The sequence below is a fragment of the Danio aesculapii genome, chromosome 12 (genome assembly GCF_903798145.1).
Source record: "Danio aesculapii chromosome 12, fDanAes4.1, whole genome shotgun sequence".
Taxonomy (NCBI): domain Eukaryota; kingdom Metazoa; phylum Chordata; class Actinopteri; order Cypriniformes; family Danionidae; genus Danio; species Danio aesculapii.
Window position 1 is genome coordinate 7,279,870 of NC_079446.1, and position 25,308 is coordinate 7,305,177.

The following is a 25,308-nucleotide window of genomic DNA, read 5'->3' on the forward strand; positions in this document are numbered from 1 at the left end:
CTCTATGGGAATCTGTCACCATACGAATCAGTCTGTTAGACATAACAGCTGTTTCAGTTCCACATGGATGATTATTAGCATCTTCTGAAGTAAATGTAACCACTAATGTCATTGCCAAATCTGTCAATAATAGCATTAGTTCTGTACGCCTAAATGTATTTCATGCTTTAGTGTTTCGTTAGAATAACTTTAGAGCCTCAATGTAAGATAATAATAATTAAATTAAAATAGTAATTCTTTACATTTATATTCTGCATTTCTGGACACTCAAAGCGCTTTACACATTTTTTTGGGGGGGATCTCCTCATCTACCACCAGTGTGCAGCATCCACCTGGACGCTGTGATGGTAGCCATATTGCGCCAAAAAGCACACCACACACGATGATTGGTGGAGAAGAGACGAAGAGAGAAGAGTGATGAAGCCAGTTATCATATGGGGATGGTTAGAATGCCATGATGGACAGAGGCCAGTGGGTAAATTTGGCCAGGATGCCAGAGTTAAACCTCTACTCTTTTTCGAAGGACATCCTGGGATTTTTAACGACCACAGAGAGTTATAACCTCATTTTAACATCTTATGTGAAAGACGGTGTTCACTGAGCAGTATAGAGTTTCCTTCACTGTACTGGGGCGTTAGGACCCACATAGACCACAGGTTGAGCACCCCCTGCTGGTCTCACTAACACCACTTCTAGCAGCAACCTAGCTTTCCCATGTGGTCCCCCATCCAGGTACTGACCAGACGCAACCCTGCTTAGCTTCAGTGGGCAACCATGGAAGAGTTGCAGAGAGCTAGCTGCCAGTGATAACCCAAATTAAGCTAAAATGAATTTTTTTGTATAGTTTTCTGTTTTTTTGTTTTCAATTTCTTTAATGATTTTAACTTATTTTAGTTTGCAATTTGCAGATAAAAATGCTAATCTTTTTATGTTATTCGGACTAACACAATAATAATATAAAGTTTTAATTTTGCTCTTACGCATATTAAACATAGCTATGTTTCCATCCAACTATTTTTATGTGCATATTTAAAATGCACAAAAACGACTGATGGAAATGCAGAGATTCATATAAATTTACCAAAAAAACTAGCAAAAAAAATAAAAAATTTGCATAAATTGTGCATAAACTACGATGGAAACACTTTTACTGAACAGATTCCAGTGTGTGCATTAAAAATGTCATGTGATTTTGTTATAAGAGATCATGTGTTGACACATGTGTATGATGGGACGCATTATTGGACAAACCAGCAGGCTGACCACATCGTAAAACATCTGAAATGTTCTTTTGGTCATTCTAAAATGCTTTATTTTAGTATTATTATTATTATTATTATTATTATTATTATTATTATTATTGTTATTATTACTATTATTATTAGTATTTGTATTATTATTAGTGGTAAGTAAGTAATGGGTATTTATATAGCACATTTATTGTGTATGGCCAGGGGGGTTTCTTCACACCACCACCAGTGTGCAGCATCCACTTGGATAATGTGACGGCAGCCAAAGGACAACGAAGCCAGTACGCTCACCACATACTAGCTATTGGTGGAGTGGAGAGACATTAAAACCAAAAGGCTATAGAATACACAAGACATGTCACTTGTATCTTTTTGAATGGGGAAAAGTGTAATGGTCAATATAGTGAATAAAGCCTGAATGTGTGCTGAATTCAGTGCTACTAGTACAGGAGCCAATCATCTCTATATGGCGAATAAAGCCCATCTTCTAGTAAAGGAGCCAATCGATCTATATATGCAAATAAAGCCCGCCTTCTAGTACAGGAGCCAATCATTGATCGATATATGGTGAATAAAGCCCGCCTTCTAGTGCAGGAGCCAATCATAGATCCATATATGAGGAATAAAGCCCTCCTTCTTGTACAGGAGCCAATCATCGATCGCTAGATTGAGGATACTCAGGGGGGAGGGGCTTGAACCAGACGTTAGTTTCTGCCGATTTTGTGTAAGTTGAATGTTTAGAAATGAAACTAAAGACACAGTTGTTGTTTAATTGTATTGGTGATTCCCAATATGAAATTCAATTTTAGCTTGGCAAGCAGTTTTGGAGAGTTTGACGTTTCCCCATTCAGACAGAATGCCTGAGCATACTGCCCGAGAGGTGTTTCAAAGATGGCCGCCGAGTGAAAGGACTTGCCTTAAAGGGACTCTGTTAAAGGTCCCATGAAAATAATTTTTTTTTAGATATTAGTATCAGTATTATTCATTTTTAGGATATCTATAAGATAGTGTGCTCCAGTGTCAGAATTCACATTTAGAAGATATAAAACTGATATAAACATGTAAAGCTTGTAGTTTGTCACTTCCGCCTAAATGGATCAACAGTTTTATTCACGTCACCTCCTACTTCAGTTTCTCATCAAATCATAACCAATCAAATGCTCTCTAGTATCTGACACGCCCCACTTCAAGACACTTCTCATTTGCTTTTCATTTGATGCACTTTAGCTCAACTACTCACACTGGCAGAGCTGTGATTAAGCAAAATGCTATTGGCTGTTTTTAAAATAGGGGAGGAGCTACATTGTCCCACCCTCTCTTCGTGTTTCAGATGAGATTACATCAAACACTGAATAAAAATGCAGATTTCAAAGCACTTCATAGGACCTTTAATTACCTCCAAAATTGTCAAGAATTGTCTGTGCTTCGTGTCTTACATCTTCAAACACCACCACACATTCAGTGTGTGTTGCCATCATTTTCTGAGGCGCAAGTAATTCATTAAATAAAGAAAAGATTCATGCAACTTTTCCTACCACAGCAACTCCCATTTTTATTTTTGATATTTGGTGCCGATTGATTTTCAGTTCAATTAATCTTTATTTCTACAGCACTTTTACAATGTAGATTGCGTCAAAGGAGCCTAGCATAGAAGAAGTTCCAGTCAATTGTAGTAAATCTAGTCAATTTTGTTCTCTCATGGATGGAAACATTGCTTTATTCGCAAATCTTTCATGCGATATTCCAGTTTTGCACATTAATTGAATTCACATCATTGGATGGAAACGTAGCTATTGTTCCACTGAGTGTTTCTGAAGCACCAGCTGGATGTATTTTATTAATTTTGCAGTCATATCAAGCCAGATGCTACAACCAAATCACTCTTATCAATAGCTGACAGCACAGAATGATAGACCAGTTGCTCCCAAAGGAGGCATTATTCAGAAATCTGACATTTTTGGGACAAAAACATGACAATTTTCCAACTCCTTTCTGGTAGTTTGATTAAATAGGCCATTTTTGCTGCTGACCTCTCATTTTTGAGTCATGAGAGAAAAGATTTAGTACTTTTCAGAATAATTCATTTGACTTAGTATAGTACATTAAACTATAACAGTAGATTAAATAAATCACTGCAGCATAAACAAAGCTTTTCTATTAAATATTTTCATAATTACCCTGTTAATTATATCTGTGTTGACTTTTGTGAAATGATTTAAATCTAACCAGTAACTTCAGCCAATCAGAATACTATAAATGGTTAGTTATGCTAATGGACTGTTTAAACATGGATGTCAATTATACTTCAAAAAATGTCTCACAAAATATTTCGTTATTCATTTTCCTTCAGCTTATTCCCTTATTTATTAGAGGTCACCACAGCGAAATGAACCTCCAACTATTCCAGCATATGTTTTACGCAGCCGATGCTCTTCCAACCACAACCCAGAACTGGGAAACACTCATAAACACTCATTCACACTCCTACATTATGGCAAATTTAGTTCATCCAATTCACCTATAGCGCATGTCTTTGGACTGTAGGGGAAACCGGAGCACAAGGAGGAAACCCACACCAACATGGGGAGAACATGCAAACAGAAATGCTAACTGGCCTCAAACCAGCGACCTTCTTGCTGTGAGGCAACAGTGTTAACCACTGAGCCACCGTGCCACTATCTGTCTTAAACATTCTGTCATAGAAATATTTATAACACATTACAGTATAGAGCTGCAATGTTATGATAAAACTCTAAGTGTTGATGATTGCTTGTGCTATTTTACCTTTGATTATTTGTAATTATTAGCATATCTCCTTTAGTATAGTGTGTTTCTGAAAACAGCACATTACAAACACAAACAGTAGTATGATTAAAAATGCCTTCCTTTAGCCCCTGAAAGCGTTTGACAGACCTTCAGAATCAACTAAACCTTTTAAAATAACTGTTTCATAAAGTCTCAAATATTTGAAATGAAGTACACTACCGGTAAACTTCTGGAATAAATCATTCTGGCTGATGCTTAAGAAACATTTCTCGTGATTGTTGATGTGGTTAGCACTGTCACCTCACAGCAAGAAGGCCACTGGTTCGAGTCCCTTCTGGGCCAGTTGGCATTTCTGTGTGGAGATTGGATGTTTTCTCTGTGTTGTTGTGTGTTTCCTCAGGGTGCTCCGGTTTCCCCCACAGTCCAAACACATGCGCTATAAGTGAATTGAATAAACTAAATTGGCCATATGGGTGTTTCCCAGTACTGGGTTGTGGCTGGAAGGGCATCCGCTGCATATGCGGAATAGTTGGCGGTTCATTCCACTGTGGCAATCCCTGATAAACAAGGGACCAAGCCAAAGAAAAATGAATGAAGATACATATATTTTGTCATAAATTATATAATTTTTTTCTTTTTGCACTTATTGTGAAATCTGTATATCTTATATTCATAATGCATTCATACCGAATAATTAAATTTTTACTTTATTTGTCACATACACATTACGATATGTAGTGAAATGCTTATCCAACAGCCAATGACCTTAAAATAATATCAGTAATCTAAATTATGGAATATAAGTAGTCGTAAACACACAGAAATGTTTAGATATAGAAATAGAAGTTTTAGCTATAGAAAATATTAATTTATATTTAAATATTTAAAAAAATGTATAATATTTTTGAATGATAGTGTATCTTCAGTGTAAATATTAAACCACAAAAACTATTTTGGTAACAAACACTGAACTGTGAGACACTGAAGACTAGAGTAAAGGTCTTTGTACAATGAAGTCTGAATTTTTTTTATGCATTTTTTTTCCTATTCATGTGTGAAAAATTTGTCACATAAACAAACCTTGCACACCGAGTCTGATGCGTATTAATTAATCCGTACCGGAAAAAAAACGCAAAACATTTCGGAGTCAGTTCAAGCAGTGATACTTCTGCTCTCTTCTCCAAAGCAGAAAAAGGAATAGGCTGCATATTGTGCCCAATACTGCATTAGAGGAAGGAGAGATCAGCTCATTATCAAAGAGCTGCGCTATGATTATCCCCAAATGTTTATTTCAGGAAATCAGTTGATGTTCATTTTGATACATTGCTTGTGACACTGCACACATTCACAAATCTTGAACAGAGATGGGCAGTATGCGGAAAAATGACTGAGGTCTCTCTAACGCACTCTGTCACGCGCAATCACTCTCTCTGCTTTCCCACGCATTCACTCTCTCTGTCAGTGATGGTGCTAACCCCCAAATTGACACGGGTAATAAAAAGATTCAACTTCAGTCATGTTCATGTTGTGAAAAACATCAAAATATCCACTGTTAATTATATTAGACTTTTGTTTTCAATAGCGATTTAAAAACTTTTAATAAAGGAAGTCCTCAGCTATGCATGGGTATTATTAATCAGAAATTGAGTATACATAGTTTTACGTTAGGAAACGCAGTCTTGAACTTCCAAACAGTCGGCAAGTACCGGAGAACAGATATAACACATTGATCAAATTTAGTTTTCAGTCACGCTTATTTAAAAGTAATATTCAACTCGTTTAGTTTTGCCTTCATTCATTTTTGATTCCAGTCATGACATAAAGAGGAGTCATCAACACATGATTTATTTACAACACAATTTTAAACATAATAGTTTAACTAATTTCCAATAACTACTGTATCTTCCCCAGTCAGTGCATAATATTTTACTAGTTATTTTGCAAGATAGTTGTATTCAGATTAAAGTCCCTTTAAGTAGTCTATCATCTTTGATTCAGATTAAAGTGTAATTTAAAGACTTAACTAGGTTTTGTTAACTCGGAAAGTAAGAAAAATTGATCAAGTTAGTGTGTAACTGGTTTGTTGTGTAGACTTTAAAAAAAATATACAGTAAATATTTATTAAGGAGGCTAATAACACTGACTATAAAATTGTTTTGTTTTTTTATTAAAAACCGCTTTTATTCAAGAAATAAACTGTAAGAAATAAGACTTATTATGACTCCAGAAAAATGTTGTGTGTTCTGTAGGAAATACTGTGAAAATTTCCTTGGTTTGTTAAAGATCACTTGGGAAACATTATTTTAAATTAACAGCATGGCAAAAAAAATACTGTGGAAAAAAACAGGTGGAAAAATGTGCTTTGATGTACTTGAATGTTAGAAATGTGTTATCCTACTACAATACAACGTTACTAGTTAAATAAATTAACAAGGAATATTATTTTCATTTTAAGTTATTTAATTATCTTGTTTACGAATACTGGAGAGTGATGCATGAAAAAAAAGACTTTGAATAACTGTTTAAGTAGTTTGTGATGTATGTAAAGTGTGCCCCCTAAAGGTACAAGTGGCCCCTGTCCGACTCTGGTCTAGAACCGCCACTCCCTATAGACATTATAATAGATCAGAGGTAGGAAACCTATGGCTCGGTAGCCACATGTGGCTCTTTGACCAAAAATATGTGGCTCTCCAGCTGTCTCTCTTCAATAATATTTTAAAGTTTAAAAAAATTATATCTATCACTAGAAATCAGTTTCCTATTGAAAATACAATTACAATTCCCTTTTTACAATTTACTATTCCCTCTTATTCCCAAAATAATTAAGAACTCAGTTTACAATAAAATAACTTTTTGACCTATGCGCATATGTGGTGCTGTGGTTTAACTTGAATCGTTACACCAATAAAAGGCAAGCAACTTACATTTCTATGGTAAACTCACGCATGTAAATTCAAAAATGGCAATCTGAAAATTGTCTTTTGTTCATACATTGTGATGCGTTATATTTGTTTATTTTTGAGTTGGTCATAAACATAAACAAAAGTTTTGTTATATACACACCCAATGGCTCTTTAAAAAATACATTTGGTTTAAAAAATTCAGAAATGGCTCTTCGCTGAATAAATGTTCCCGACCCCTGTAATAGATGATGGCCGCTTTGATGTGTCGAAGCAACGGCATGAATGCGGACAATGCACACCAAGCAGCAGCACGGCAGAGATGCACCAGTCACTAAATCCATTCACGAGATCCTATTTTATGTTTGTCAAAGTTATCTGTAGCTCGAATGACGGCATTCTGTATTTAGGTTTTTGCTTGTATATTGCTTTTTCGGTTGCTAAATTTGGAGAAAAAAAAAAAAAAAAAAAAAAAAATCAAACAGTTTGAATTTTCTTTTTTTATTTTTATGACAGATGAAAGTTTTGGAGGCAGTGTGTCAATACGACTGACATAACATGAGGTCGAATTAATTTTTTTACGTGCAAAAATTACAGGCGAAATTTTCGGATTCAGTGTGCAATAACCTTAATGCCACAAAATGTCCATTAAATATATTTAAAAACATATATAGACTTTTAAAATTAAAATACTTCCAGCCTTGGTGAGTATTAGACACTTATTTTAAAAACAAAAAGTAAATCATTATTGATTTCAACTGATAGTGTATGCAAAAAGAAATGTGTAGCTAAAGCAGTAATCCAGCCACAGTATTAGCCATTATCTCCACATCCAGACCTTCTGATCCAACTGAGTGGGATGTTCTGCACTGCCGACTTTCTTGGCACTTTCAATGCTTTTTCCAACTCTGCAAGCTGAAGCAAACTTGTGCTATGATATATTTTGCAGTCGAGTGTGGAGACGGTCAGCAGCACACAGAAAACACTCAGCGTGATGTTCCAGTTTACAGATCTACGGCTCTTTAATTGATGACTCTCCTGAAACCCATTTGAAGTAGGAAATTACAGCAAATAGCTTTTCATTTTTTAAAAATGAAACCAAATGGGTGCTTGATGATAATGTCCTCCAGGTGAACACGAGGAAAAAGACGCGAGGTGAAAGGAAAATGGGTGTCTGTTTTCTGGCTGCATTCTCTTTAAATGTTTGATAATGACCTTCAGATGAAAAGTTCACTCTTTCAACATCATAATATTTAAAAATAATGCTCAAGGCCCTAAAACTGAAAAAGATTGTTTAGAAATATATATATTTGTGGTCATAGCAATTACTTTCTTCAGTATGATGATACAGTATTACTGATTTTTCTTTTTTCTTTGCTAGTATCATTCACAATTTCAGTCTTACCTTGAACACTTTGAGGTTTTTTAATTGGTTTGTATTTTTTTATTCTATTTCCTACATTTTTATGTTTATATCCTATGATTTTTTTGTTTAGTTTCTTTTATTAATGTTTTTTAAGGCTGGGCGATTATTCAAAAAGTAATAGAAATCGCTAGCCAGAAGATATAATACACTGGTGTCACACTCAGTTACTGGAGGGCCGCAGTTTAGTTCCAACCCTAATTAAACACACCTGATCAAACTAATTGAGTCCTTAAGGCTTGTTTGAAACCTACAGTTTACTACTGAAACAGTTCTACACCTCCATCATTGAATCAGTCATCTGCACATCAATAACTGTCTGGTTTAGCTCAGCTACTATGACCTCCAAAGACTACGTCGAATAGTTCGGACTGCTGAGCGAATCACTGGTACAACCCTTCCTACTCCCCAAGAACTGTACTTATCCAGAGCGAGCAGAAGGGCTGCCAAAATCACTCTGGACCCCTCACACCCAGCACACTGCCTCTTTGAACTTTTACCTTCTGGTTGACGCTACAGAGCACTGCGCACCAGAACAGCCCGACACAGAAACAGTTACTTCCCTCAGGCAATCCATCTCATGATGATAATAATTGTGGAACCAACATCACTACTTGCTATGCACTTTTATACACATATACACTTTTTAACAACACACTTTACATGCCAATTTGCCCATAACAGCTGCACATATAACGTTGTATATAGTAATATAGCTGTACATACACTTGTCAATTTGTATATTTGCACTCACTACTTCTATTTTTTTGAAAATATATTTATTATCTGTTTTTTGTCCTGTATATATATATACAGACACACACATTATAGGACAATATTTGCCTGCGATGCAACTATTTGAAAATCAAAAAGCTAATAATTGAGAAAGTCAATTAAGTTCTTGCACATTACTCATTAAATTACATTACTAATCAAAAATGATGTTTTGATATAGTTTTTTAGTAGGACGTTTAAAAACATACTTCAATTATTCTAATGATTTTTGGTATAAAATAAACAATCATATCAATAATCATATGTACATCATATTTTGACTTATTTGACTCATGGTTATCCCAACAAATATGCGAGAATACACACACAATGAAAACCTTCCCAGCGAATTCGGTGCTATAATTTTATTCACAGAGAAATGAAACTGAAGCCATAACATATAAACCATGAACTCAATAAAGTCTGAAAAGCTTTCCTGCAGCCTCAAAATAAAAACTCAATTCATTTTCTTCTTAGGGAAATTATTCTGAAACCTTAAAAACAGACTAGCATTGAGCTGATGTAATCCATATGCTTTTGTAATTCATATAACTTCAACTTGTATATTTTTAACAGTGCTCTATGATAAAACATAAAAAATACAGTAATATGTTTGCAGAGATTAAGGAATCAGGTCTTCTTCTGAAAAACAATGCCATTTTACTTTGAAATGTGTGTTCTGTCTGCTATTGTTTTGGTTTATGTGATCCTGCTTACTGCCAATTTACCCACTACATAATCAGAGCTGTCAGGTTTTTGAAAAGACATTGTACTTCAGCCAAAAAGACAGGCAACTAGTATATGTTAATGTATATAATACATAAATTAATCTTTCAATTGCCAGATTTACTCAATTGTTTTATGTTCAGTCACTTAAATGTGTAATAACTAATTAGTTAACTTAATTCCTTCATGTTGTCCCCATAAAAATCGATTGTGTGGAACTTTACAGTGCACTTTGTTGTGGATTTGGCATAGAGTTTTTATGTACACAACTATATTAAAATTAGTTTATCAACATTGTAGAAATATGAATTTTAGATTTGAATAGATCTAACATAGTATAAATTAAGTATATAATAAAGTGTGAGATGTTTTTGAGAGATGAAGACAGCTAAAAGCCCATTGTCAATTGTGGGTCTCAATCTGGCAACCCCTGTTTAACAGTATTAGATCAGGGGTGTCCAAACTCGATCCTGGAGGGCCGCTGTCCTGCATAGTTTAGATCCGACTTCCTTCAACTCACCTCCCTGGATGTTTCTAGTATACCTAGAAAGAGCTTGATTAGCTGGTTCAGGTTTTTTAATTTGGGTTGGAACTAAAATATGCAGGACACTGGCCCTCCAGGATCGAGTTTGGACACCCCTGTATTAGATGTTTTGGACTCCAGTACTCAAGGAGAACTATTACAGACTATTTACGACTGCGTGATAACATTTACTCCAAATCTAAAATAAAATTATTGTCATTTGGAACTTTTTTTTAGAAAATTGGTCAGACAATTACACTTTACAATAAGGTTTCATTGGTTAATATATTTCCTTGGTTAATATATTTGCTAACCTTTACTAACTACTTATGAGCAATACTTGTATAGCATATATCAATCGTAGTCCACCATTTACCAATGCATTATTAAAATCCAGTGGTGTAAAGTAACAAATTACAAATACTCAAATTACTGTAATTGAGCAGTTTTTTTAGAAATTTGTTTTCTAAGAAGTTTATAAACATGTACTTTTACTTTCACATGAGTACATTTTTAGTGCAGTATAAGTACTTTTACTTCGCTATTTTCCTTTAACCTACAGTCACTACTATGTTTTTTTTCTTGTCTATAGGGATTAGAAAAGTCAGTTTTCTGATTCCTGTCCAATCAAATCGCACATAGAAGCTAAATCTATGAACTACCTCAAGACATGAGTGATTTATAATTGCAGCAAACTGTTTGGAAGCATTAAAAGTGTCTAAGATGATGTCCAAAATCTTTACACGCATTGACCCAGAGACTGTTTAGATGCATGTCACTGATGAGAAAATGACAGATGTTTACTGCATAATGACTGAAATGACCTTAAACACCCAACAAGATGTCAACACAACGGCAGATTGACATTGTACCCCAAAGTCATGGAGATGTTGCATTTTGGTTGGAAATGAAAATTGGGTTGACATCAAAAAACAACGTCAGGCCAACATCAACGTCCAACCTGAAATCAACCAAATATCAACGTCTAATGATGTTACAGCTTGACATTGTGTGGACGTTACCACTATGTCGTCTATCAGACATTGGATTTTAGTTGGCATACCCAATGAACAAATGTCAGTATTTTACATCAATATGACGATGGTTTAAGATGTTGGCTCGGATTTTGGTCACTTTCTAACACAACCTAAAATCAACCAAAAAGCAACGTCATTTGACATCATTATCGGACGTCAAAATAACGTTGTCCTTAGACGCGGACTAGACATTAAATTTTGGTCACCTGACGTCACAACCTAAATCTAACCTAATTTTAATGTCTTATGACGTTGTGTGCCTGCTGGGCAATAACTAAATGCACTACAGAAAGTTACGTTTACACACATCCACAAACTACTTGTAAATGCATCAGCTTTTTACAGCGTAATACTCACTACTCTTGAGTACTTTTAAAAGGACTACTTTTTACTCATATTTTGAGTAATATTTAAAACAGATACTTGCACTACATTTTAAAGCAAGTAAGGGTACTTTTACTTTAGTATGATTTTTCAGTACTCTTTCCACCACTGTTAAAATCGAAATTCATGCTTGTTAATATTAGTTAATGCATCGTGAGTTAACAGTGAACAACTGTATTTCCATTAACTAATGTTAGCAAATACTGTAATAAATGGCTTGTTCATGTTTGTACATACATTAACTGATACAACCGTATTGTGTTACCCAAATCTTACAAATCGTCCTATCCTAACAAATCTTTCAATCGTTGTAATTGAAGAGCAGGGTTTTTCCACCAAATATTGATTTCTTAACTGAAAAAAATAAAATAGGCGGGAGCTGATGCACACTATAATCCTGAACCGAAATCCACCAATCATAAAAGCCCCTGTTACCATGGTGATGAGAATTGCTTTAAAGGAGCTCAGCAATGACCACACATTCCCAGTGATTGAATCAAGACTCTCTGCACTCCGGTTTAGAAATCTTTATGGATGTTTTTTTTTTAAATGCTTATGAAGAAAATGAATGGGAAAAGCACTTCTGAAACCAAGGCTGCTTAAAAAGTGGACGGTCTCTATTGAACTCTGTTACCCTTGTGTCTATGGCATCTCGCTATGTCTGGGCTTTATCCCAGACATACTTGAGAAGTGATGGAGTTGGCAGGATTTCCCACACTGCACTGCTCTGCTTAGAGCAACATAGGTCAGGAAGTCAGATTTTTCCATCAGATCTTTAAGGCCCTTATGGTAGTAATAAAAGAATTTGGGGCAAAGGGTGGGAAGAGGGGACGATGCATTTTAAATGGTAGATCAGTAGGGATTATGTGACTGTAAACATCTCATGCTTTTATTACACCACTGTTTCCATTGTACGAGTGGCATGAAATACTTTCTATCAATTTTTATTTTAATGTCTGAATTTTGGCCCTCAAGTCTAATATGGTCAAGAAAAATATGATATACACAGCTACATACAGCTGATTTATTACTTCCAGTTTATCCAATGCACAAAGCACAAGGTCATTTGAGTACAGGCAATTTGTACTATTAGAGCTCTATTATACACCCGGCGCAATAAGGCGCAAGAAGTGTTTGGTGCGATTTGTTGCTATTTTCAGACCAGCACAACCCTAATTTAAACCCACATTGTTTAAGTAGCAAATCCATTTTGTGCCACTTTGTGCACTCATAATGTTAGTTATGCGCCTATGCAGGTTCAAACATTTAATACACATAGGATGTACAGCAATTCACAAATACCTTTACATATGAAAAATTAAAGGATTAATATTTTACAAAAATGATTACTTGCTACATAAACAGATAAACCTCCATGCTTCATCTCGGAGGGCTTTTCCCAGTTTATTCATGACAATTTGCATTTTTATTATAATGTCATTATTATTAGCAGAATTATTTATTTTATGCTTATTTGTATTTGTTTTCATAAAAACAAGTTTAGATGCATTACCATGTGGGGCATAAGAATAGGACGTGTGTATGGATATGACCACACTTCATTATTAATCATTTATTAATTTGCTGGAAATTAGAACTGAATTTAGAAATAGTTTTGAAACAAATCTTTGAGCTTAACAAACAAAATTAAACTCTACAAAAGTAAAGGAGTAAAGTAAAGAGTAAAAGTAAAGAGAAAGTAAAGAGGCCAAATCGAGGAGTCTCATACTGTATTCTAGCGCAGATGGTCTGTTTAACTGTTTTCTCCCTAGTAAAGCATTTTGTTTTTCCACTTAAAGTCCTCCATGTAAATAGCAAATGCGCCATGGCACGACACAACTTAGTCTAAATGGGAAATATATCTGTTGTTGTTGTGTATGGCAGACCTTAGACACACTTAGTCATTCTTCCACAGAGTATATGCAGTCAAAACTCTAGCTTTTTCATGTTGCACATATTGAAGGGGTAGTTTAAATTGTTCTGAAAATACTACCAATAATAGGCATAATATGTATTATTCTGCCCCAACCAATTGTATTATCCCAAGAGTGTAAGAACAGCAGAAACTACAACAAAGAGGGGAAAAGTATGTATATTCACATTCAATTTAACTAGCAGCACAATTCTACTAATGTACTGTACATAGTTTTTATGCAAATCCTAAGAAATAACTGAGGAAAATCTATTAAATGAGACCATGTACAACAAAATAGAAGTGGTATAAAACTGACAATAATCAAACGACCCCTGAATATTTACAAAAATAGAGCTTTTTTAATATTTAAATCAGCCACAGAATTAAAACACATGCGTTTTACCCTTGACCATACACTGAGAGAAAATGAAAGTAAAACTAATCTGAATGCAGTACTTTAAATGTCGACTAGGTTGCGGGTCAAAACCACAAGTGGCTAGACGCGACTGCACAACAATTGATAGTGGTCCAACAACATATGCTTTGGCGGGGCAAATCTCGTTATATTTTTGACGTCATTTGCTGGCATGAGGGAGGAGGAGGGTGGGCCGTAAATGGCCCGCAGTCCGGCAGTTTGAGACCCTTGATATACAGGGCTTTTCCTCATAGAGAATTATCTCTATCTTCACCTTTTGACAAAAATCAGGCAGGCAATCAGGGTTCATATATTTAAACACTTTGTTAGCCTTTCTAAATAAGATAACAAGACTGCAAAATGTGTTTGCTTCAAGTTTGTGCAAAGATTTCATTATCGTAATGCCACCTCCACCTCATTTTGACCCTGTTAAACATATTGTGTTGCTTCCTTGTGATTGGCTGATATATTTTCATTAACAAGCTGTTATGTGTAGCCAAGAAAAATAGGTCAATTTAAAAACAAGCATGTTGCATATTCAAATTCTGCAAATATCTCTTACAGAGTTAATTATAATCACTTTTTAATTATGTTGTTATGTAAGAATTTCACATTTCTGCTTTTAAACCCTCTGGATTGCCTTGCCCTGTGACCTTCCGTTGTAAACATTACTACAAATGTTTTCATTTGTGCTTAAAAAAATTCTGTATGAATTCAATTCAATTCAATTCAATTCACCTTTATTTGTATAGCGCTTATACAATGTAGATTGTGTCAAAGCAGCTTCACATAAAAGGTCACAGTAAATAGGAACAGTGTAGTTAAGTTTGTAGTGTTTAAGTTCAGTTCAGTTTAGCTCAGTTCAGTGTGGTTTAATAATCACTATTGAGAGTCCAAACACTGAAGAGCAAATCCAACGATGCGCGGCTCTACAGATCCTGAACCATGCAAGCCAGTGGCGACAGCGGAGAGGGAAAAAAAACTTCACTAAAGGCGGAAGTGAAGAAAAAAAACCTTGAGAGAAACCAGGCTCAGTTGGGCACGACCATTTTAATTTCTCCGCTGGCCAAACGTCTTGTGCAGAGCTGCAGTCTCAGTGGCGGAGGCTGGAAGCTGGCCTCAGCGAAGACTCGTCTGTCTCTGGAGCGTCATAGGAAACAGTCTCATGTTCTCCACTCTTCCATGACCATCGCAGTAGTTGTTCAGGATTCGGCCAGGTCCAGGATATGGAAACCTTGGGATCATCTCGTCGTTGGTCTTGGATCGAATCAGTGACTCTGCATAGTCTGAGGGCCTCGGGAAGAGTATCCCCAGGTGGAAATGGAGAATAAAGAAAATAATTAGCGTAGCTGATGTTCACAGTGTATATCAGCAAGATGCATACCTGTGTGGAAGCCCCGTAAGTGGTGCACTAAGTGTATGCTTTACTGAACAGATAGGTCTTTAATCTAGTTTTGAATTGGGAGAGTGTGTCTGAGCCTCGGACGTTATCAGGAAGGCTATTCCAGAGTTTAGGAGCTATAAATGAGAAGGCTCGACCTCCTTTACTCGACTTTGCTATTCTAGGTACTACCAGAAGTCCTGAGTTTTGAGATCTTAAAGAGCGAGTTGGATTGTAGCGAGACAGAAGATTGGTTAGATAAGCAGGAGCTAGATTATTTAGAGCTTTATATGTAAGAAGCAATATTTTAAATTCAATACGAAACTTAACAGGCAGCCAGTGTAAGGAGGATAAAATTGGGGTGATGTGATCAAATTTTCTAGACCTGGTTAGAACTCTGGCAGCTGCATTTGTACTAATTGAAGTTTGTTAATAGAGGATGCTGGGCAGCCAGCAAACAGAGCATTACAGTAGTCCAGCCTAGAAGTCATAAAAGCATGGACTAGCTTTTCTGCATCTGAGATGGATAGCATACTTCGTAACTTAGCTATATTTCTCAGATGAAAGAAAGCAGTTTTGTGACATGGGAAATATGATTTTTAAAAGTTAAATTGCTGTCTAATATGACACCCAGATCTTTTATAGTAGAACTAACGCTAACTTTGTATCCCTCTAATTGTAGATCGAGTTGTGAGATCTGCTGTGTACAGGATTTAGGCCCAATAAGTAATAATTCTGTTTTGTCTGAGTTTAAGAGAAGATAATTGTTGGTCATCCAGTCTTTAACATCTTTAATACACTCAGTTAGCTTGGACAGATTAGACGTCTCGTCAGGTTTAGTTGAAATATATAATTGAGTATCATCTGCATAGCAGTGAAAGCTGATCCCATGTCTTCTAATAATGTCTCCCAGGGGTAGCATGTATATTGTAAACAGTAAAGGGCCTAAAACTGATCCTTGAGGCACCCCGTATTTTACTGGGCTGATTTGTGAAGGCTGTCCATTTATATTTACAAACTGGTAACGGTCAGATAAGTATGACTTAAACCATTGTAGGGCATGTCCTTGGACACCTGTAGACTTTAAGCGATTAATAAGGATACCATGGTCAATGGTGTCAAATGCCGCACTAAGATCGAGTAGAACTAATAGCGAGATGCACCCTTGGTCAGCAGCTAAGAGTAAATCGTTGGTTATTTTCACTAATGCAGTTTCTGTACTGTGATGAGCTCTGAAACCTGACTGAAACACTTCAAAAACATTGTTGGTCTGCAGAAAGGAGCATAATTGAGCAGAAACAACTTTTTCTAGTATTTTAGATATAAATGGAAGGTTTGAAATAGGCCTATAATTAGCTAAGTTGCTGGGTTCCAGTTGTGGTTTCTTAATAATAGGTTTAATAACAGCTAACTTGTAGGGATTTGGAACATGGCCTAAAGATAAAGAAGAGTTGATAATGTTAAGAAGAGGTTCTCCTATAACAGGTAGCAATTCTTTCAGTAACTTTGTTGGAATTGGGTCCAATATACACGTAGCTGATTTAGAGCTATTTATAATTTTGTCTAGCTCTTCCTGTTCTATGATTTTAAAGCACTGTAGGTTATTTAGATTCAGAGGCGTGTTTACTGGATCTGAAGTATAAGGCGGTGCAGAAAGTTTAATATCTCCTATTTTCTGTCTAAAGCCTTCTATTTTATCACTGAAAAATTCATGAAGTCATCACTACTAATTTGCGGTGGAACGTTTTGTTCCAAAGATGACCGATTATTTGTTAATTTAGCGATGGTGTTAAATAAGAATCTAGGATTGTTTTGATTATTTTCTATCAGTTTTGCGGAGGTGCTCAGCCCTGGCAGATTTTAAAGCCCTCCTATAGCTGGACATACTGTCTTTGTATGCAATTCTAAAGACTTCTAAATTAGTTTTTTTCCATTTACGTTCCAGGGCACGGGTTGCTGTTTTGAGAGCGCGGGTATGACTATTATACCACGGTGTAGTTTTATTCTCTCTAGTCTTTTTTAGTTTGATGGGTGCCACAGTATTTAAAGTGCTAGTAAAGATGGCATCCATACTGCTGGTTACTACATCAAGGTCATTTGCGTTTGCGGGTGCATTTCGAAGTAGAGAAAGATCAGGTAAGTTATTTATAAATTCATCTTTAGTGGACGGAACAATAGTTCTACTAGGACGATATATCGGAGCGGATCTGCTAATTTCAGGTAAACACAGCTTATATAGTAAGAGGTAGTGGTCTGTAATATCATCACTTTGTGGTATAATGTCTACATCAGTGACCTCAATTCCATAAGACAGAATTAGATCTAGTGTATGCTTTAGGCGATGAGTTGGACCAATAACATTTTGCTTTATTCCTAGTGAGACCAGCAAGTCCGTAAACGCGAGCCCTAACGTGTCGTTAGCGTCATCTATGTGGATGTTAAAGTCTCCTACAATTAGTATTTATCAGTTTTAACTAGTAAGTCAGAGATAAAATCAGAAAACTCTTTTAGAAAATTGACATAGGGTCCTGGAGGTCTATATATGGTGATTAGAGCGAGAGATAACATAGGTTTTTGCATAGTGTTTGGAAGGACAACATTAAGCGCTAGTACTTCAAAGGAGCTAAACATAAGTCCGTTTCTCTGATTAACATTAAGAATATCACTAAAGATTGACGCAACTCCACCACCACGACCAGTTTGACGAGCCTCATGTTTATATAAGAATCCTGGAGGAGTTGCCTCATTTAAACTAATATAGTCATTTTGTTTCAGCCAGGTTTCAGTGAGACAGAGTGCATTAAGATTGTTATCTGTTATTATTTCATTTATGATAAGTGCTTTAGGTGCTAGTGACCTGATGTTTAGGAGACCAAGCTTCATGAAATTTGTATTTTCACTTTTTCGTGTTTTTTCTGGTTTAATTCTTAATAGATTATTTTTGGAGCACACAGTACGTTTGTTTCTTGATCTAATAATACGAGGAACAGACACAGTCTCTATGTGGTTAGTTAGGTATGCATTACTGTTATTTTTGTGGGACGAATAGGAGTCTGTGTGGCTAAATTGTGAGTTTTGTGAATTTTTACTTACTAGTCAGATAGAGCGAAGTATTCTGGTGATGTTGTCCGACAGGAGTTCAGCTCCAGCTCGACTGGGGCTGTATGAGTGAGAATTATTTCCAGCAACCCACAAATGCTGTGGGTGGTATTTAACAATACCTCCTTATAGTGCAAACGAGAGTGAGATTCAGTCCTGAAGCTCAACATTATTACTTCCTTCAGGTGAGATCAGGAATGACCCAATGACCTGAACAATGCTTTAGGAGCCGCTGATTCATTCTGTAGCTATGCTCTGTAGAAACCAAGAAACGTTTTTTTTTTTAGCGCTCCTTAATGTTTCAGGGCTTTGGGAATTAGACTTGATCTTTAAAATCATGAGTAATGTGTTGGCTCTCGAAGTCCAGGTCATTGAGCTCTGAAAAACAACCCAGACGACCTCTTAAATGCTGTTGTCAGGAAAAGCACAGCCCAAAGAAAGCAATTTATAATAACAGACGCATTGCAATATGGTTGGGGAAACTAATCGCAATGAATTTCTATTATTATTTATTCTATCAAGTCAGTTAAATGTGTTGAATCTCACGTTGGGCTGCTTAATTCAAACTTAATGTGTTTTTCTTGCATTCATGTGGCAGTAGCAGGAAATAATATTCAAGCTTTTTTCAATTTATGCTCTTAATAATAATTAATATCTCTTTTTATTAAATCTCTTAATGTTATTTGAGATATCTTTTATAAATGTAATCTCTATATTTTTTTAAACGAACGTAAAACCAGTGTGTTAAAAGATGAATTCATACCTGTCAACATTGGAATGTGAAAATAAGGGATAATAGGGGCATAATCCCCAAATTACTCCTGAATGTGCTCATCTGGAATCGTTTCATTGTAAATAAACAGTTAAACGGTCAGTAATATGTTTTGTTGTTATTATTATTATTATTTACAAAGGATAGAATGAATAGTATACAAAAGAAAAAGCTACAAATAAATTAGCAAACAGAATAAGAAATTTATTCAAGAAATCAAATCTCAATCTGTTCTGCACTGTATAATTTAAACATTCTGATTAAAAAGCAATGAATGAATCTCTCATTTAGATTTTTCGTTTGATTACGTCACTGTAAAACTGCACACTTCTAACATTATATTGAAAATATTATGCAATCGATTGCTTTCCTAACTTTTTATGCTCAATTAAGACTAAATTAGTTGCGTTTGAAAGAACACCCACCAAATTCGACATCTTTAGATGTCAGAATACGTTTGGGAAACAGCATCTATTTATCACTATGGAATGCGTCAGCTGACAGTCACGCACTGCTACATGACTGTATTGAGGATTGTATAGGGGCAACAGCGCCTGTAATGGAAAGGAAGGGAATCCCGCTGTTTTCATATTTATTTCAAAGTGTTTTTATGTCTAAATAAAACGAAAGCACAGAACAGATTCACATTTAAGAGCAAGGGGTGTCCCCTGGTGGTTCGGCGGTATGGCTTGCATATAGGGAGGATCGGCTCTTTAATGTTTATTGCCACCCTTCATAGCAAGATTGAAAATACAGGAGAAATACAGAAAAACACCTTTACGGGATGATAGCAGGATAGAAATTAGATTAGATTAGATTCAATTTATTGTCATCACACATGTACAGTACAAGGCAACGAAATGCAGAAATGTAAAATACGGGAGAATTCCAGGAAAAATGAGAGGGTTGACAGGTATGTGAATATTTTATAAAATAACCCTGGTTTAAGTCACAACAAATAAAACGTAATCATCTTTAAATTTCATTTTCTAAATGTAATTTTTTGCTGGGCGATTCCGCCTAAAATCAAAATGTCGATTAATTGAACAGTTTAAATCTATTACGATTAATGAACGATTATTTATTTTTTTGCCTTCATAGTTCACTGATACATTTTGGAGAGTAAATATGCTAGGCCTATTTTAGGGGGGCTGTTGACCAAATTTCGTCTCAGTCCCCGGGAAATTTGATATGAAAACAGCGGAAGAATTTGGCTCCTCCCCGTCTTTTGTTTTTCATTTGATCGGCGAACCACAGCTGTGCAGAGTGAGAGAACAAGGTGTGTGTTTATTGATAGATTGTTATAATATCTGCTTATTTGCAGTTCTTTGCTATAGATACACTTGTATCACTTGTACCCCAATGTCATGGAGGAGAAATCGGGTTTCCCATCTACTGTTTCATCGGTGCTCACCTCATAATCACAGCTGTTTCCTCGAAAAAGTAGCTCTTCGAAGATTTCCCCATTTTAATTTCAAAATTAACTACCAATATAAAACACGTTTAGAGTCACTGACAGAGATAGAAACATCATGTGTTGTCTTGTATTTAAAAATTCTTATTTTTTATTGTGATTCAGATCATGAAATATGCGAATTAGCCTGTAGGTTTAAAAACATATATTTAAATTTGCAGTTTAATTAGAAAAGTGGCAGTTTTATTTATTTAATACATGGAAACAAAAAATGTACTTATATATAGAAAGAAACCTGTGTGTGTGTTTATATGGGTTTTTTTTTTTTACCTCAGGAGCTGAGCCCCCCCTTAAATGAAAATCCTAAAATCGCCCCTGCTATCCACTATCTATGATAATTTATTGAACATTAATGTTGAACAACTGAATTTAAAACACACATTTCCTAAACCTAACAGTCACTTTTTTCTTATAAAAAGTGAAAATAAATAACTTGTACTTTTGGAAACAATTAATTATTTTAAAATATTATAATTTAATATTTCATATTATAAGAAGAAAATAAGCCATAGCCGTGCATTTATACTTCTGCATGCTGTTTGGTTTGCTCTGCAACAACACTTCTGAAACGCTAGCTGGCAGTGGGCTTTTATGTTCCTCTGTGTCATGTTTCTTCGCTGGTGTTTTGTTTTTTCTAAACACCACCTTAATGTACAAGTAGCTCAAACTCGCTCATTCAGAGGCGAGAACCGGCGGACGTACAACAACTTTAATCATAAGGTAAACACAAAACAACATTTTTCAACTGGAGCTCCTCCATGGAACTGGGACTGAACACACTTGTAAACAAACTTCAACAGATTCGCTGCTCTCTGTGCTGCGCACGCTCATCACCACTGTCAAGCCGACCAACCATAGAGCTTGCGCTACGCATCGTCACAACGTGTAGTCACATTTTTTGAGAGGTGCGCGTCCGTGTCGGCATCAACCATGGCAAGGAGTGTAGACCGCAAGAAGGCTGCGCTGGACCGTATGTGTGCGCTTGATGCAGAAGTACAAGTCATGTGACTCCACACTTGGTAGGGAAAGTAACTGAAATAATTGACCTAGAAAAATTTGATCGATTATAGGCCCTCAGTGTCGATTTCCATTACTTTTCGATTAATTGCCCAGCCCCAGTGTGTGTACATAAATAAGCACACTCTTTGAAAATGAATATTTGTTATTAATTACTATGTGAATTATATATTTGTTGAATGAATATACTGTTGACTAATTGGTCTTTAATCATGGTAGATTATCCACCAAAATTCAAAACTAGCTATTTTATTTTAAAGTGGCATCAGTTTCCAATCATTCATTTTTTTTTTTATTGGTAATTACAATAACTCTAGATTTTTGTAAGCACAACATTCTTTTCAAATTGTTGCCCTGTACAGAAAGCACTTGACCTGGCAGAAAACTGTCAGTTTATAAAGACTGTGCCCTTGTGTTGTTATGAATTGCATAAAACAAAAAAAGCAAAAAATATTTTCACATTTTCTGAAGAAAATGTAAATGGTGCTTGACAAAAAAGTACAATAGCCATTCTGTGTGGTTGCCAGGACACTGCTATGCAGTTGCTATGATGTTCTGAGGGGTTTCATCATGTTTTTTGGGGGGTTATTTGTTGGTACCAGTCAATAAACTACATCAACAAGCCTCTACGATATTCTGCGCTCTAAACCGGTGTTCAAGTGCTAAGAAAAGGAACAGCACACCTCTCATTATCAACTCACAAGTATTTTTCATAAGCGAAGTACAGGCAGATCTGGATAAACAAGCCAGGTCATTTTATTTCTATAGGACTTTAGACATTAAATGCAATTCAGAAATCAAAAATCAATACATCGTGTTTCCTTCTTGCGCATCAAGAGTGTTTAGACTTTTTTTCATAGCTGTGTTTGAGTCCCTCAAGTGTAAAAAGGTGATCTCAAAATCATAATGTCACAGGTGGAAAAGGTTCAAATATGCAAAAGATTATGAAAAACTGAAGAATCTGCTGTATTTGTCTGAAGTTTAACAGTTCAGAACTAATAAGGGACTCATGAACAACTATCCTAGATCATTAGTTAACCACACGCTATTAAAAACAAGGGTTCAGGAACTTTTGAAGGGTGCCATTTGAATAATTTCAGCTGTATTTTGAACTATGTAAACATATGTTATGTAAAACTCAGGACAGTACCAAATAAAAATAAGATGCATTTTCTATGATCTCTCTTATTTTTCTTAAAATTATTCACATTTGGCTGAATTTACACTGCAGATTTTGACAGTCAATTCCGATTTTGAGACTGTATTCGATTTTTTTTGATGACACGCTTACATCATCTTTTAAAAGCCACTCGTATCCGATTGTCTGCATTTACACAGCACACGGCAAAGATGAAATGACCAGGAAAAAGAGAGCAGGTGCTGACTGACAGCTGATAATAAAGAAGCGCTCTTTTCTCCATTCCTCTATTTAATCTGTTTGCAGGGTTTAATTTTTTTAATTCTTTTGACAAGTTGTTTTACTATAGTTTATGACAGAAAAGTTCTCATTTGGCCATCTTCTTTTAATCTAGGGCTTTTTAAACCAGTAGTGTAATGTAATGTCTATGGCGTGACTTATGGACGTGATGTATGCAATAGTTTTATATTAGTTTATATTGGTTACATGGCGGATGTTGATCTCTCTCTTTTTCTCTCTCTCTCGTTAACATGCCTAAATACTTGTGCTACATGACAATATAAAAGCCTTGTTAGTTCTCATGTATAAGTTTTAAAGTTTGGGACTCTGCTGAAGTCTGTTCTGAAATGAAAGTGTCAGTGTTGACATCATTCGACACGGTTTTTAATAACGTGCGACTCACATTAATAGGTGAAAATCCAATCTATCTGCTTACAATGCAGACACAAGGGCACAGATCTGATTCATATTGGATAAATTTCCACATATGAACAAAGCCTGATTCTGATTTGAGTAAATCGGAATCCATGTGATTTTTTGATCTTGCTTACACGTGCATGGGCCATATCTGATCTGTGCCACATCGGAGAAAGAAATCGGAATCGAGTCACTTGAACCATGCAGTGTAACTGCAGCCATTTTCATAGTTTGCACATTGTTGTAGGCATGGGATGATAACTAGTTTTAAGGTTTACCGTAGTTTGGAAAAGTCAAGATTTTTAAACTGCATAAATATTCTGTTATACCGTTTCAATTTATACAGTTTTTTTAAAGGACTCTTCACATCAAACGCTACTGCTCAGCCCACGATTCAGGAAACATTTTAAAAATAAACAGCTTATACACCAACGTACAAGCATGCTGGACCTGAACAAAGAAAAGAAAGACATCCAAAGATGCCCTTTCAAGTCAAGTTTTAAGACAGCAGAGGTCAATGATTTATTTTAATTATTTAGCCTGACATGTTTACTGTTAAGAAATATTTGAAATGTTTCTTAAAATAAAATATGGTTGTTGGTGCCAGACAGGCTGGTCTGAGTATTTCAGAAACGACTGATCTACTGGGATTTTCACAGGATTTTTTTAGGGTTAACAAAGAATGGTCCGGAAAAGAGAAAATATCCAGTAAGTGGCAGTTCTGTGGGCGTAAATACCTTGTTGATGGCAGAGGTCAAAGGAGAATGGCCAGACTGGTTCAAGACAACAGTAACTGAAATAACCACTCATTACAACCAAGGAGCATATATGAGGGCAGGATACTGCGCTATGTCATAAAGTGCGAATCATCTCAGACTGGTTTCTTGAACATGACAATGAGTTCACTGTACTGAAATGGCCTCCACAGTCACCAGAACTCAATCCAATAGAGTACCTTTGGGATGTGTTGGAACGGGAGATTCACATCATGGATGTGCAGCCAACAAATCTGCAGCAACTGCGTGATGCTATCATGTCAATATGGACCAAAATCTCTGAGAAATAATTTCAGTAACTTGTTGAATCTATGCCATGAAGGATTAAGGCAGTTCTGAAGGCAAAAGGGGGTCAAAAGCGGTACTAGTTAGGTGTACCTAATAAAGTGGCCGGTGAGTGTATATTGTGCAGGAATAACAATACAATGAAACTGTGTTATTTTTATCCAAGGTTATCATACCATCAGAATCTTAAACCAAAACTCACTAATTCACAGAAATAAAAATGCAGATGTTCACCTAAAAATACCATTAATAAAGTGTGAAACCATGCGTCTGCATTTACGCACTTGTCTAGTGTACACTTCAGGATTAAAATGACTATACTCTAAACACTGAGCTTTCATTGAGAGTTTCTGAGAGTTCAACAGACTTAAATTTGCAGTGGTTTGCCGTTGGCGTGGATTACTGCTCTTCTTGTTGTGGTGTTGCAGCCCTGAAGCAGATTGTTGCGTGATTGAGGCTCTGGCTTCATGATGGCTTGAGGATGATTGTGATGGAGCAACACTGTGAAAACTGCACCAGAAGGAGAAAGGAAAAAAATATGACACTTTAGTAATTCT

General features: G+C 35.8%; 1 protein-coding gene across 1 annotated transcript in view; it reads left to right on the plus strand.

Annotated features, from left to right (window-relative positions):
* The window catches only part of LOC130238835 (cGMP-dependent protein kinase 1-like), a 227,385-nt gene that overhangs the window by 197,600 nt on the left and 4,477 nt on the right, over window positions 1-25,308 (plus strand). The gene's annotated exons all lie outside the window — the stretch shown is intronic.